The following is a 7788-nucleotide window of genomic DNA, read 5'->3' as shown; positions in this document are numbered from 1 at the left end:
GTGTGTGTGTGTGTCCAGGAACCTAACCTAATTTAGGGGCAGAAACAATACATCATTGAAATACACTGTGTTGAGTGCTTTGATGATAGTAGTGCAGAATACAATGGGAGTACAGAAGAGAGGCACTTAACCCAGACTGGGAAAACCTAGAAGGTATCCTAGGGAGAAAAAATAGCTATGCATAGGAAGTCTTGATGTCAGATAGCCTAAATTCCCCAACTTTGTTTTTGTTTTTTAGGATTCTTTGAGGTTTTTAGGTCTTTTGCATTTCCATATAAGTTTTAGAATAAGGTTATTACTTTCCAAAAAAAATAAATAGATAAAAGCCTGCTGAAATTATGATTGGAACTGTGCTAATTTTCTACATCAATTTTGGGATAATTGACATTTTAACAATATTGAGTTTTCCAATCTATAAAAATGGTATATCTCTTTATTTTTAGAAAGTTTCTTTAATTTCTCTCAGCAATATTATGTAGTTTTCAGTGTAGAGGTCTTATAAGTCCTGAACATATTCCTAAATATTTTATTTTTTATGCAAATGTAAATTTTGTAGAATAGCTTGGAATTGAAGAATAAATAGGAGATAGACAGGAAAAGGGGACATGGTATTGCAGGCAAAGGAAGCAAAATAAGAGGATTTTGGATGCTGAGAGCTCAAAATGTCAAATATCTGCTACAACCCTCTTTTATTATGCAGACATGGAAGAAATATTGCTGAGGTGAAAAACAAGAGCAGCAAAGAAGACATATTCTTCTTTTGGAGAATAAATTTGGAGAACTTATAATACTTGACTTCCAGAGTTTACCACAAAGTAACAGCAACCAAAGGAGTGTGTGGGACCAGCATTAGGGTAGACAGATGTATCAGTGGAACATACTAAAAAGCCCAGAAATAGACTCAGAGTCATTTGATTTTCAACAAAAGCACCAAAACAAGCCATTGAGAAAAAGAAAGTTTCTTCAACATACGATGCTAAAACAACTGAATATCTGGGGAAAAAAATAAACCCTCAACACCTACCTCACATAAAATGTAAAAATTAATTTTAGGTGGATAATAGACCTAAACAAAAAGCCAAAGCTATAAAGCTTATAAAAGAAAACAAAGTAGAATATCTTTGCAACTTGGAAATAGAAAAAGATTTCTTAGGATGTAAAAAGCATAAATCACAAAAATATAAAATTGATAAGTTGTTATCAAAATTAAAATGCGCACGATAATGTGAATATATTTAATGCCACTGAAGTATACACATAAAATGGTTAAAATATAAATTTAATGTTATTTATATTTTACCACAATTTTAAAAAATTGAGTTTAATGGCTTATGTACCTGAGAAAGTCAGGAGTGGCACTAGCGTCAGGCATCCCTGGATCCTGAAATGAAGACTCTGTGTCCATCTTTCAGCTCCACTCTCTGTTTCAACCCCCCACCCCACCCCCAGTGTATCGTACTTAATGTTTCAGAATAAGACAGTTAGGCTACTCACAACTTCTGGCAAAAATCATCCCAGCTAGTAAACCAAAAAGAAAAGAGGATTTATTTCTGTTTCGGTAAATATAAATTTCAGGGAGTGATTGGCGCAGCTTGGGTCCTGTGCCTACCACTCCTGTGGCCATGGGGGAATTGTAATGTGCTTGATCACTCCAGAGGAATCACATGAATAGTGAAGGAGGAACAGCTCCTCAAAAAAAGGAAAGAGTTCTGTTACCAGAAAGAGGGGAAAGAGGACTTTAAACGACAAAAAATTAAAACCAAAACCTAAATGCCTTCACGATTGATTCAGTTCTCTGACTTTAAACAAATTCTTTACCATTTATCAGTCACTTTTCTCAGTTCTTTCTGATATCTTAATTTACATTAATTTACTCAGCAACTTTTATTTATACCTACTCTTAGGCCATGCACTCTTCTAGGCATTTGGGAGAGACTGGTGAACAAGTCAAAGTTCCCGTACTTATGTAGCATGAATGATGACTTTCCCTTTTATAAACAAGTATTTGCCAACTTCATATTGTGGCATATCGAGACACCACCAGTAAGAAAACATTTTTTCTGTTGAAAGAAAAATGTTAAATAAGTATGCTATATTTGAAAATAAGGTCCAAAATAACCTTTCACATTTAGTGATGTAATAGTATTCTTTACCTAGAGCCACTTAATATTTATATGTCATTCTAAACTTCAAAAATCGTGAAGTATCTTATATTTATTTCAGTTCTAAACCTTGATTTCCCCCGTTTATGTTCATTTTCATTTTCTGCATACTTGATAGCTCATTTTGAAATAATATATTATGTTGCTTTCTAGTTTATAAAAAAATCTTTGTGCTTGTAGATGCTAGATAACTATAAAATGTATGGTACCATGTTTCCCTATATATATATATATATTTTTGGTGTTTTATTCAGTGAAAGAACTAGTAGCTTATAGTCAGTTTTCTATCTCTGTGTTTCATTTCCTGATGAAATCCAAGATCTACCTTCTGTTATCATGTACAAGATAGTATAGTATATTGTAGACAAAGGGAAATTGAATCTGTTGGAGTCAGCTCTGGGCTCTGGGAGAGAAAGCTATGATTTTATGATGATGTGATGTCCTCAGTCTTATATAATCTGAAAGTTTCTAAAATTAGAAGAAAATGACACATTCTGAACTCAGTGCAACAGAGAAAAAATACACAGATCCAGGAAGCTCAGAGAACACCAAGCAGGATAAATGCCATAAGAAAAAAAGAAGTCCATACTTAAGCATATCGTATTCAAATTGCTGAAAATATAAGATACAGAAAAATTCCCGAAAGAACCCAGAGTTAAAAAAAAACAGCTACCTATATAGGAATGAAAAGAATTATATCCAATATCTCCTCCAAAACCATGCAGGCAGGAAGAGAGTGGAGTAAAATATTTAAAGTGCTGGAGGGGAAAAAAATCCAACTTAGAATTCTGTTCTTTGCAAACCGATCCTTCAGAAGTGAGGCATTATTTTCTCAGACGAACAAAAATTAAAGAAATTATTGCCACTATATGTGCCTTGCAGGAAATGTGAAAATAAGTTATTTAGAGGGGGGAAAAATGATATGGGTCAGAAATTTGGATCTACATAAAGAAAGGAAGAGCATTGGAGAAGAGATAGGTGAAAGTAAAATAAAAACTTTTCATTTTCTTAATTGATCTAACAGATAACAGTCTGTTCAAAACAATAGCAACAATATATTTGATTACATATGTTTATATATATATATATAAATATATAAATGAAATGAATAATAGCAATGATAAAATGGAAGAGAGGGAGAAATTAAGATTATTTTGTTATAAGTTATTCAAACTACCTGTGAGGCAGTATAGGATTATTTGAAAGTGGACTTGGATTAGTTGTAAATGTATACTGCAAACTCTAGGACAACCACTAGAAAGAGTAAAAAAAAAAAAAAAAAAATGTATACCTGATGCTAAGAAACACAATTAAAAAACAGACCAAAGACTTTAACAGATACCTCACCAAGGAAGATATACAGATGGCAAATAAGCATATGAAAAGATCCTCTACATCATATGTCATCAAGAAAATGCAAATTAAAACAACGATGAGATACCACTACACACTGATTAGAATGGCCCAAATCCAGAACACTGACAACACCAAATGCTACAACAAGGTATGGAGTAACAGGAACTCTCTTTCATTGCTGGTAGGAAGGCAAAACAGTACAGCCACTTTGGAAGACAGTTTGGCATTTCTTACGAAACTAAACATACTCTTACCATCCAATCCAGCAATTGTGCTCCTTGGTATTTACCCAAAGGAGGTGAAAACTAATGCCCACACAAAAACTTGCACATAGATATTTATGGAAACTTTATTTATAATTGCCAAACCTTGGAAGCAACCGAGATGTCCTTCAGTAAGTGAATGGATAAATATACTGTGGTACATCCCAACAATGGAATATTATTCAGTGCTGAAAAGAAATGAGCCATCAAGTCATGAAAAGATATGGAGGAACCTTAAGTGCATATTACTAAGTGAAAGAAACCAATCTGAAAAGGCTACATACTGTATGATTCCAACTATATGACATTCTGGAAAAAGCAAAATATGGAGAAAGTAAAATGATCATTGTTTACTAGGACTTAATGGATAGACAGAGCACAGAGGAATTATAGGGCTGTGAAACTATTCTGTATGATACTATAATGATAGAAACATATCATTATACATTTGTCCAACTACTAGAATATACAATACCAAGAGTGAGACATAATGTAAACTATGGACTTTGGATGATTAAGATGTGTCAATGTAAGTTCATCATTTGTAACAGATTTCTACTCTGATGGGGGGTATTAACAGTGGGAAAAGTTATTTATGTGTGGGAGCAGGAGGTATTTGGGAAATCTCTGTATCTTCTGTTTAATTTTGCTGTGAACATAAAATTGTTCTAAAAAAATGTAAAGTCTATTAAAAAAAGATGACTATGGCACCTTAGCATTGTATGCAAGGTGAAGGATGAAGGGCAAAAGGTATACGTCGACCAAGTCTCCCCACCTCTCTTTTTTTTTTAATTAGGAAAAGCAATTGATTTACCATGAGCCCCTCCCAGCAGACTTTCCCTTATATCTCATTGGCCAGAAATATGTCTTATGGCCACTTCTAGGAAATCAAATTTATAATGGTAAGGAATTACCTTACCATAATTCCTGTGGCTTCAATTATGAATTAACTGATGATGTTTCTAAACCACTGACACCAGCCTTTGTCTCTCTTCTGACCTCCCAACCCTATTGAGTATTTCCACATGGGTATCTCATGGACAAGTATTAAGTATTTTGATTCCATTATTTTAATACTATTTTAATACCATTGTTTCAACCATGAGATTATTTTTAGTGTAAATAATCTCATCAGAATTAGGTTAATATCAATGAATTTTCATTAAGAAAATAATTGTGGAGTAAATTTTATCAGATTGATTTAATGTCATGATAAACTTTATATTTTAAACTATTCCTTTCCAATTTTCTCTTGTTATTCAAAATTATTTTTGAATACATTCTTCTCTCTTTACATTTTCAACAAAGATTTGATTCGTTTATCAGTTTTTGTCCATATCAAATGTTTCCATACCTTTTCCTTTTTTTGTGTGGTCATTATTTCCACAAAATCTAATGTTTTCTGGTGTAGATGTTTTTGATGTAATTTTTTGAGAAACAAATTACAAGGAAAAATAGGGAGAGAGAAAACTATAGATTAAGAGATTTAAGAAACATATGAATCAAATGGAATCTGTGCACTTTGTTTGATACTGATTTGAACAAATTGACCACCAAATGAAATTATGAAACATCCTAGGAGATTTGAATATTGACAGGACATTTAATGATAATAATGAGTTATTAATTTTTAGGTATGTTAATGCTATTGTTATATTTTGAGTCCTTATCTCTTAGAGATATTTGCTAATGTTAGAGGTGTTTCGTAATGAAATAATGGGGTCTTGGATTTGCTTCAAGATATTCTGAAGGTAGGGAATGTGAGTGGGGATATAGAAGAATTAAAATTGACCTTGAGTTGATAATCGTTGAAGCTAATTGATAGTACAAGGGACTTCATTATACTAGTTTCTATACTTTTGAATATCTTGAACTTTTCCACAATGAAAAATGAGACAAATCCTGTGAAGAAGATTTGATTCTCTGAAAACAACAAATTTTACTGTGTTGAGTTTTAGCCATTGTCAGTTTTATTCTGGTGTTATTTCTATCAGTAATGTTTATTACAAATTAGATAGAAAATTGATGGTGTGTGTTCATTTCTTAGCTATCCATGAGAAACTTGTGATAAATATTGTTAGGATGTTTTGGCTGCAAGTAACAATAAACCTTAACTCAGTTGTTTACAACCATGGAAAATGTAGTATTTCTCATAACTAGAAATTCTGCATTGCATGCACAGCAGGGTTGATTCATTCTGTGGCTCAGAATTCAGCCATCTTCAGTGTGTGACCCTTGTTCTCATTGTTGTAAGGGACTAATTCATTTCCAGCCATCACATCTGGACCCAGTAATGTCAAAGGGCAGTAAAGGACAGTGCATCTCTTTTTATTAGCCTGAGAAGCCTTTTCCAGAGGTCCTTGGCAGCTTTCTACTCACAGTCTAATTGCCCAAATAAGATACATGCCTAATCAATCTCTGGTAAGGAGAATGAGACCACACGAGTGGCTTAGATTGCTCATAATTCCCTCATGCAGTGGGCTGGAGCTAGAGAGCTTTGGGCAGGAATATAGAATTTACCCAAAATGGAGCTCTGCTGGCACAAGGAAAGGAAAAGAAGCTCCAACGATATCTGCTAAGGACAGGAAGAAACAGAAAAAATAAAAGAGGAGAGAGAAAAGAAGGGAGAGAGAGAAGAGAGAGAGGAGAGAAGAAAGAGATAAAAGAAGAGACTGAAAAAGAGCAAGAGACAGAGAGGTCACACCCTCCTAAGCTCTTGAATGGTCTGTGGCATCAAAATTTACTGGGGAGGGCATCAAAACATCATACATCTCCCATAGGAACCTCAAGAGACAGACAAATTAATGCTGAGATTAGTAGGTTCTCAATTCTTATTTTTGAGTGCATGAGCTTTTACATTAGAGGAAATAATAATTGTCCTTTTGTACTTCAAATATTTGGTATAAAGTCTGTCCCAAGAGCAGATTGTTCTCCCTGTGATATATGCTCATGGAATACTTGGAGAAATTGTTTCTATGTTTGATCTCAGTCAATGCAAAGTAAGCAATGATGAAGCTCTGTGGACTACCTGCTTTTACTTAAAGCATTCTTTACTGTCAAGGAAGGGGACATTTCTGAAGTGAATGGAATTTCATTATATTCTTTTGTGAGTCACTTATTTTTTTTTCAGTTTAGTTAACCTGTTTTTATTTATTTTTATTTTTTTATTATGGTGACATTGGTTAACGAAATCTAGTAACATTCAGGTGTACAATTTAGCAGTAAGGCATATACATACATACATATATATTATATATATAGATATAATATATATATTATATATATATAGTATTGTGTGTTCACTGCCCATCATTAGATTTCTTTCTGTCACCACATATTTGGCTCCTTTTACCTCATCTACCTCCCTCCTCCCCACTCCACTCCTACCCTCTGGTGTGAATCACTTTTGAAATTTTTTCATTAGGTCTTTAAAAACCTGAGGCAAATAGCCTTACGGTTGGCAACAAGCCTCTTTAAAACAGGTTGAGCCGGTCCCGCCCCCCTTCTTTAGTTAATCAAGTTAAATAGTTAAAAATAACCACACAGATTGTAGTTTATTACATGCATTCAAGATTAAAAGAAATGAAGAGATCTCACCTGGAGATTGATCAAATTTTATATCTGGCTTTGCTATATGTGATTCTTTGCACTTGCCTTTTGGTTACCATGACAACTGGAGAGCTCAAGAGAAGGAAAGATTATTTTGACTGTTGGACTGAAAATAGGAGGAAGAGTTGGGACAGGTGTAGAAACACGGATTAAGGTCAGGGAACAATGAGAGCTACAGGCTATGTGAATGTGTCCATACTGAGCATTTTGTTATTTTGTAGGGAAGACAGGCATGATGCTGAGTGATATTACAATGCAGAGTACATGAGTAAGACATGGAGAACCTAAAGGCCAATGAGGCAGGAAAGTTTGGTGTAGCCACAGTGTCCCCTGCTCTCCCCCTTCATATATTTTGTGCCCTAGTCCAGGGGTCCCCAACCCCTGGGCCGTGGACCTTT

Source organism: Pteropus vampyrus, unplaced genomic scaffold (genome assembly GCF_000151845.1).
Source record: "Pteropus vampyrus isolate Shadow unplaced genomic scaffold, Pvam_2.0 Scaffold311, whole genome shotgun sequence".
Lineage (NCBI taxonomy): Eukaryota > Metazoa > Chordata > Mammalia > Chiroptera > Pteropodidae > Pteropus > Pteropus vampyrus.
Note: the sequence above shows the minus strand (reverse complement) of the source record.